An 8,057-nucleotide genomic window follows, 5' to 3' on the forward strand; every position below is an offset into this window, starting at 1 on the left:
AGTTCCTTGAGGTGTAAAGTTAGGTTTTTTATTTGAGATCTTTCTTCTTTTTAATGTAGATGTTTATTGCTATAAACTTCTTTTAATACTACTGTTGCTGCATCCCATAAGTTTTGGTATGTTGTGTTTTCATTTTTATTTGTCTCAAGATATTTTCTAATTCCTCTTTTGATTTCTTTTTTTAATCCATTGATTATTCAAGGGTATGTTGTTTAATTTCCACCTATTCGTGATAGACTTTTAAATGAATATTTTAGTATATGGCTTTCATGATAATTGCTTTTTAAATTTGTATGCCTATGGGACATTTAGCAATTCCTCTCTTCTCTGTAGCATCCCATGCCCATCTCTATAATATACATATCACATTCCATTCTAATAGTTGCTTATACAACTGCACACAGCAGCCTGGATTGAGAGTACATTGAAGGCACATTCTCATCTAGTCTTCACAGTGCCTAGCTCAGTGATTTGGTGGCTTATGGTTTGCTGAATGTTTGCTGAATCTGTGAATAAGTTAATGGATTTAAATATTAGTGGTGTCACGTGTGTTCTAACATCACCAATCAATAAACATATGTGCCAGGAATAATTGTATGCCATAAATGTTGAATTCAGAAAGCCAGCACAATTTTAAGAAGCATGAGGGTTTGAAAGGAGAGAGTGACATCCATGTCTTAACCCTAGGAAGCACAACAAGTAACCCATGTTTGAAGGCATGCATAACACTTCATTACAAAAGTTAATTTCCAGGACTTCGCTGGTGACGCAGTGGTTAAGAATCTGCCTGCCAATGCAGGTGACACGGGTTTGAGCCCTGGTCCGGGAAGATCCCACATGCCGCGGAGCAACCACAACTACTGAGCCCTTGTGCCCCAATTACTGAAGCCCGAATGCCTAGAGCCCATGCTCTGCAACAAGAGAAGCCACCGCAATGAGAAGCCCACGCACTGCAACGAAGAGTAGCCCCCGCTCACCGCAACTAGAGAAAGCCCGTGCGTAGCAACAAAGACCCAACGCAGCCAAAAAAAAAAAGAAAAGTCAATCTCCTACCATATCCCTGGAGCAGCTAACACAGGAATTGTCTGTTTTCAACCTATTTGCAACTGTTTTATTTTATTTTCCTCTTCAAGGGCAATATGGATTTTAGTAATTTTAGTGCTCTAGAGAAGCAGCACATTTGAGCATAAGCCTCTGTTCAAATAAAGCAGGTAGCTGACCCTTTAATTCTCTGAATGTTATATTGTTTTTTTGTTGTTGTTTCTCTCAGTGAAATAAAAGACGGGAAAATTTTTAGAAAAAGTTTAGGGGCAGACAGTGCGCCAGAGGAAAAGATAAAAGGAAGAAGTCTGGAGAATTCATATAAATCAATCGCTCACTGCATAACAGTCAGCCTACAGCAACCAAAGCAGTTTTAAACTTGTAAAACCAATATGTGATATTATATTTCAGTTTGCTTTGGACAGATTTCAAAGATAATTTGCTTTAATGTTAATTTTTAAGGTTTTGCATATTTCATCTAATATTTATATACTCATACAATCATAAATTTATTTACATGAAAGGGTTTTTCTGTCACCAGAAAAGACTTTTGTCTACACCTATATATTCTTTGCCTTATGTTTAATTTTTACTTGTCTAGATTTGGCAAGCCTTTATTCCTACTAATCACAAATAGAGATTCCCAGCTGTATTTAAGGAATTGAAAATTTTTTGACTCAGATGTAATTGACACATGCTGTCTTGGTGATAAATCATGCCAATAATTCTCTCTTGAACCTGACCAGAATAATAGCATACTTAATAATGTAACAGAAGTTCGTGGGGGAAAACAATGGTTCCATAGAGTACCAAAACAAGAGCGCCAAGTGTCCTAACTAATTTGACTGGGAAACCTTATGGAAGGAAATGTGAGGTCATATTATGAAAGAATTTTTTTTTGTGGTCCTTTATAGAATTTCGCCCTTACAGTTTGCAAAATGCTTTCACATGTCTTTTTTTTTCAACTCCATATTATTATCCTCATGAGTCAGAAGTTCAGAGAAGTTAAGCAATGTCTGCAACATTTCTCATCTCAAAGATGTGGCAAATATGCCAGTTGAACTCATGTCATTCAAGGGCATATTTTACAGACAAACTGTTAGGAACATATCTGTTCAGTGTGTGTTTTATGAAACATGTCATTCAGCCTTGAGAAGAAAAGCAGAAGTACCTTATTTCCTAAAACAAACCAACAAATCCCTAACAACAACAAAGTACATCCATTCATAAACAAATTTCATTGCCAGCACTAAAGTAATTGGTATATCAGTTTCTTCCAAATCTCTTAGGGCCTGTAACAGAGTAGTATTATAATGCTTCAGTTGATGTTGTATGGAATCTCCTTGCACTAGCATTCTGTAATGGCATAAGATCAAAAATTTATTTTCGGAATCCTTGTTAATCGCTTTCAAAGTATCAGCTACTCACCACAATGTCACTTCTGAAAGGTAGTTGTTAATATTTATAGAGTGCTCGTATATGTTAGATTCTGAGCAGTATACAAATGGCCTAAATCCCTGTTCCCTGGAGCAGTAGTTCCCAACATTACACCACCAAGAGCCCTTATTGTAATTTGTCTTTCCACTGACGGTTCAGACAAATATTTTGTCTTCCAAGTAAACTGTTTACAATAATTTACTGTGGTCTTATATTGGGAAAATAGAATTTTTCTCTAAGGATTTTTCAAATATTTAAGTTAGGATTACCGTGGCTACTTCATGGATGTCTGGGTTCCAAGAATTCTAGATCTCTTGTGCCAAGGTTTGGTTCAGCTCACACAGTCAAGTGCACAGAGCAGGCAGCACCTTCCTAAAGGGACTGGAGTGGTAACGTTTACTCCTTTGCCTGGGCACAGTCCATACCCTAAAATTCCCTCATTTTCCTTTGGTAAATTGAACCTAGGCTCCAGAAGGGTCTTCTGTTTTATTCCAGAAGTAGCTCTGAATGAAAGCTAGTGTACACTGCATTTCTCTAATGATTAGTGATGTTGAGCATCCTTTCATGTGTTTGTTGGCAATCTGTATATCTTCTTGGGAGAAATGTCTATTTAGGTCTTCTGCCCATTTTTGGATTGGGTTGTTTGTTTTTTTGATATTGAGCTGCATGAGCTGCTTGTATATTTTGGAGATTAATCCTTTGTCAGTTGCTTCATTTGCAAATATTTTCTCCCATTCTGAGGGTTGTCTTTTGGTCTTGTTTATGGTTTCCTTTGCTGTGCAAAAGCTTTGAAGTTTCATTAGGTCCCATTTGTTTATTTTTGTTTTTATTTCCCTTTCTCTAGGCAGTGGGTCAAAAAGGATCTTGCTGTGATTTATGTCGTAGAGTGTTCTGCCTATGTTTTCCTCTAAGAGTTTTATAGTGTCTGGCCTTACATTTAGGTCTTTAATCTATTTTGAGTTTGTTTTTCTGTATGGTGTTAGGGAGTGTTCTAATTTCATTCTTTTACATGTAGCTGTCCAGTTTTCCCAGCACCACTTATTGAAGAGGCTGTCTTTTCTCCATTGTATATTCTTGCCTCCTTTATCAAAAATAAGGTGACCATAGGTGTGTGGGTTTATTTCTGGGCTTTCTATCCTATTCCATTGATCCATATTTCTGTTTTTGTGCCAGTACCATGTTGTCTTGATTACTGTAGCTTTGTAGTATAGTCTGAAGTCAGGGAGCCTGATTCTTCCAGCTCCAGTTTTCATTCTCAAGATTGCTTTGGCTATTCGGGGTCTTTTGTGTTTCCATACAAATTGTGAAATTTTTTGTTCTAGTTCTGTGAAAAATGCCAGTGGTAGTTTGATAGGGATTGCATTAAATCTGTAGATTGCTTTGGGTAGTATAGTCATTTTCACAATGTTGATTCTTCCAATGCAAGAACATGGTATATCTCTCCATCTATTTCTATCATCTTTAATTTCTTTCATCAGTGTCTTATAATTTTCTGCATACAGGTCTTTTGTCTCCTTAGGTAGGTTTATTCCTAGATATTTTATTCTTTTTGTTGCAGTGGTAAATGGGAGTGTTTTCTTGATTTCACTTTCAGATTTTTCATCATTAGTGTATAGGAATGCCAGAGATTTCTGTGCATTAATTTTGTATCCTGCTACTTTACAAATTCATTGATTAGCTCTAGTAGTTTTCTGGTAGCATCTTTAGGATTCTCTATGTATAGTATCATCTCATTTGCATACAGTTACATCTTTACTTCTTCTTTTCCAATTTGGATTCCTTTTATTTCCCTTTCTTCTCTGATTGCTGTGACTAAAACTTCTAAAACTATGTTGAATAAGAGTGGTGAGAGTGGGCAACCTTGTCTTGTTCCTGATCTTAGTGGAACTGCTTCAGTTTTTCACCATTGAGGATGATGTTGGCTGTGGGTTTGTCATATATGGCCTTTATTATGTTGAGGAACGTTCCCTCTATGCCTACTTTCTGCAGGGTTTTTATCATAAATGGGTGTTGAATTTTGTCAAAAGCTTTCTCTGCATCTATTGAGATGCTCATATGGTTTTTCTCCTTCAATTTGTTAATATGGTGTATCACGTTGATTGATTTGCGTATAATGCAGAATCCTTGCATTCCTGAAATAAACCCCACTTGATCATGGTGTGTGATCCGTTTAATGTGCTGTTGGATTCTGTTTGCTAGTATTTTGTTGAGGATTTTTGCATCTATGTTCATCAGGAATATTGGCCTGTAGTTTTCTTTCTTTGTGACATCCTTGTCTGGTTTTGGTATCCGTGTGATGGTGGCCTCGTAGAATGAGTTTGGGAGTGTTCCTACCTCTGCTATATTTTGGAAGAGTTTGAGAAGGATAGGTGTTAGCTCTTCTCTAAATGTTTGATACAATTCGCCTGTGAAGCCATCTGGTCCTGGGCTTTTGTTTGTTGGAAGATTTTTAATCACAGTTTCAATTTCAGTGCTTGTGATTGGTCTGTTCATATTTTCTATTTCTTCCTGATTCAGTCTTGGCAGGTTGTGCATTTCTAAGTATTTGTCCATTTCTTCCAGGTTGTCCATTTTATTGGCATAGAGTTGCTTGTAGTAATCTCTCATGATTTTTTGTATTTCTGCAGTGTCAGTTGTTACTTCTCCTTTTTCATTTTTAATTCTATTGATTTGAGTCTTCTCTCTTTTTTTCTTGATGAGTCTGGCTAATGTTTTATCAATTATGTTTATCTTCTCAAAGAACCAGCTTTTAGTTTTATTGACCTTTGCTATCGTTTCCTTCATTTCTTTTTCATTTATTTCTGATCTGATTTTTATATTTCTTTCCTTCTGCTAACTTTGGGGTTTTTTTGTTCTTCTTTCTCTAATTGCTTTAGGTGCAAGGTTAGGTTGTTTATTCGAGATATTTCCTGTTTCTTAAGGTAGGATTGTATTGCTATAAACTTCCCTCTTAGAACTGCTTTTGCTGCATCCCATAGATGTTGGGTTGTTGTGTCTCCATTGTCATTTGTTTCTAGGTATTTTTTGATTTCCTCTTTGATTTCTTCAGTGATCACTTTGTTATTAAGTAGTGTATTGTTTAGCCTCCATGTGTTTGTATTTTTTACAGATCTTTTCCTGTAATTGATATCTAGTCTCATAGCATTGTGGTCAGAAAAGATACTTGATACAATTTCAATTTTCTTAAATTTACCAAGGCTTGATTTGTGACCCAAGATATGATCTATCCTGGAGAATGTTCCATGAGCACTTGAGAAAAATGTGTATTCTGTTGTTTTTGGATGGAATGTCCTATGAATATCAATTAAGTCCATCTTGTTTAATGTATCATTTAAAGCTTGTGTTTATTTATTTTCATTTTGGATGATCTGTCCATTGGTGAAAGTGGGGTGTTAAAGTCCCCTACTATGATTGTGTTACTGTCGATTTCCCCTTTTATGGCTGTTAGTATTTGCCTTATGTATTGAGGTGCTCCTATGTTGGGTGCATAAATATTTACAATTGTTATATCTTCTTCTTGGATCGATCCCTTGATCATTATGTAGTGTCCTTATTTGTCTCTTTTAATAGTTTTTATTTTAAAGTCTATTTTGTCTGATATGAGAATTGCTACTCCAGCTTTCTTTTGTTTTCCATTTGCATGAAATATCTTTTTCCATCCCCTTACTTTCAGTTTGTATGTCTCTGTAGGTCTGAAGTGTGTCTCTTGTAGACAGCAAATATATGGGTGTTTTTTTTGTATCCATTCAGCCAATCTGTGTCTTTTGGTGGGAGCATTTAGTCCATTTACATTTAAGGTAATTATCGATATGTATGTTCCTATTCCCATTTTCTAAATTGTTTTGGGTTTGTTATTATAGGTCTTTTCCTTCTCTTGTGTTTCTTGCCTAGAGAAGTTCCTTTAGCATTTGCTGTAAAGCTGGTTTGGTGGTGCTGAACTCTCTCAGCTTTTGCTTGTCTGTAAAGGTTTTAATTTCTCCATCAAATCTGAATGAGATCCTTGCTGGGTAGAGTAATCTTGGTTGCAGGTTTTTCTCCTTCATCACTTTCAGTATGTCCTGCCATTCCCTTCTGGCTTGCAGGGTTTCTGCTGAGAGATCAGCTGTTAACCTTATGGGGATTCCCTTGTATGTTATTTGTTGTTTTTCCCTTGCTGCTTTTAATATGCTTTCTTTGTATTTAATTTTTGACAGTTTGATTAATATGTGTCTTGGCGTATTTCTCCTTGGATTTATCCTGTATGGGACTCTCTGTGCTTCCTGGACTTGATTAACTATTTCCTTTCCCATATTAGGGAAGTTTTCAACTATAATCTCTTCAAATATTTTCACAGTCCCTTTCTTTTTCTCTTCTTCTTCTGGAACCCCTGTAATTCAAATGTTGGTGCGTTTAATGTTGTCCCAGGAGTCTCTGAGACTGTCCTCAGTTCTTTTCATTCTTTTTTCTTTATTGTGCTGTCCAGTAGCTATTTCCACTATTTTATCTTCCAGGTCACTTATCCGTTCTTCTGCCTCAGTTATTCTGCTATTGATCCCATCTAGAGTACTTTTCATTTCATTTATTGTGATGTTCATCATTGCTTGTTTCATCTTTATTTCTTCTAGGTCCTTGTTAAATGTTTCTTGCATTTTGTCTATTCTATTTCCAAGATTTTGGATCATCCTTACTCTCATTATTCTGAATTCTTTTTCGGTAGACTGCCTATTTCCCCTTCATTTGTTAGGTCTGGTGGGTTTTTATCTTGCTCCTTCATCTGCTGTGTGTTTTTCTGTCTTCTCATTTTGCTTATCTTACTGTGTTTGGGGTCTCCTTTTTGCAGGCTGCAAGTTCATAGTTCCCGTTGTTTTTGGTGTCTGTCCCCAGTGGCTAAGGTTGGTTCAGTGGGTTGTGTAGGCTTCCTGGTGGAGGGGACTAGTGCCTGTGTTCTGGTGGATGAGGCTGGATCTTATCTTTCTGGTGGGCTGGTCCGCGTCTGTTGGTGTGTTTTGGGGGTGTCTGTGGACTTATTATGATTTTAGGCAGCCTCTCTGCTAATGGGTGTGGTTGTGTTCCTGTCTTGCTAGTTGTTTGGCATAGGATGTCCAGCACTGTAGCTTTCTGGTCGTTGAGTGAAGCTGGGTGCTGGTGTTGAGATGGAAAGCTCTGGGTGATTTTTGCCATTTGAGATTATGTGGAGCTGGGAGGTCTCTTGTGGACCAGTGTCCTGAAGTTGGCTCTGCCATCTCAGAGGCACAGCACTGACTCCTGGCTGCAGCACCAAGAGCCTTTCATCCACACGGTTCAGAATAAAAGGGAGAAAAAGTAGAAAGAAAGAATTAGTAGAAGTAGAAAGAAAGAAAGAATGAAAGAAAGAAAGGAGGGAGGGAGCGAGGGAGGGAGGAAGGAAGGAAGGAGGGAAGGAAGGAAAAAAGAAAAAAAGAAGATAAAGTAAAATAAAATAAGGTAATTTATAATAAAGTTATTAAAATAAAAAATAATTATTAAAAAAAATTAAAAAACAAAACAAAACGGACGGATAGAACCCTAGGACAAATGGTGGAAGCAAAGCTATACAGACAAAATCTTACATAGAAGCATAC

This window comes from Delphinapterus leucas, chromosome 4, assembly GCF_059928025.1.
Source record: "Delphinapterus leucas isolate spDelLeu-1000000601 "Yukka" chromosome 4, BTC_Dleu_Yukka2, whole genome shotgun sequence".
In the NCBI taxonomy this organism is placed as follows: Eukaryota; Metazoa; Chordata; class Mammalia; order Artiodactyla; family Monodontidae; genus Delphinapterus; species Delphinapterus leucas.